Here is a 657-nt window from a genome sequence, read left to right on the forward strand (position 1 = left end):
ATAATAACAATAAATAAGTCTTTTTAAAAGAGGAGGAGGAGAGGGGTGATTGTAACTCAATTTAGGCTGGGCGTGGGAGTGATCACAGAGATTGTGTTGTTCTAGCTACACTTACCCCACCTTCTCTAATGAAACTTCATTACTAATTCTGTTCCCAAGGTGATTTTCCTATAGGGATGCCAATAGCTTTCTTAGGATCAGTAAGTAAATTGGACTCTTGTGACTTGATTGGCAGCTAGATGAAAAAGTTCTTAAACTTGCAAAATCCCAAATTGAAGCCTGACCAGCTCCTTTAATGATCCCCAGCATGGACTGTTTCCTCAATCACTGTTCATGCACAAGACAAAGTCATGAACACAGTTTCCATGGTGGCGGTTACGTGTGGACAGCCTATAAGAAGGGGGAACTAAAGTCACCCTCTGAGAAGGGTAGTGATAACATTTACTACGCATCTGATCCTGTTCTGGGCACTACCAATATGGATTTTTCTCATTTGATGTCATAGCATTCCTCTGCTCTGCATACGTCTTTCTACCTTAAAGTGAGAAAGAAACCCAGCCTCAATGCTTCTTCTTAGAGAGACGATGCTAATTTTCTCTGATGCAGAACAGTGTCAAAGAGTTCATAGCTGTTTGGGTTAAGGCTTCACACCAGACT

At 41.4% G+C, this 657-nt stretch overlaps 1 pseudogene; it reads left to right on the forward strand.

Annotated features, from left to right (window-relative positions):
- Positions 1–657, forward strand: part of LOC101979389 — a 3901-nt pseudogene that overhangs the window by 689 nt on the left and 2555 nt on the right.

This window comes from Microtus ochrogaster, chromosome 10 (genome assembly GCF_000317375.1).
Source record: "Microtus ochrogaster isolate Prairie Vole_2 chromosome 10, MicOch1.0, whole genome shotgun sequence".
Classification (NCBI taxonomy): domain Eukaryota; kingdom Metazoa; phylum Chordata; class Mammalia; order Rodentia; family Cricetidae; genus Microtus; species Microtus ochrogaster.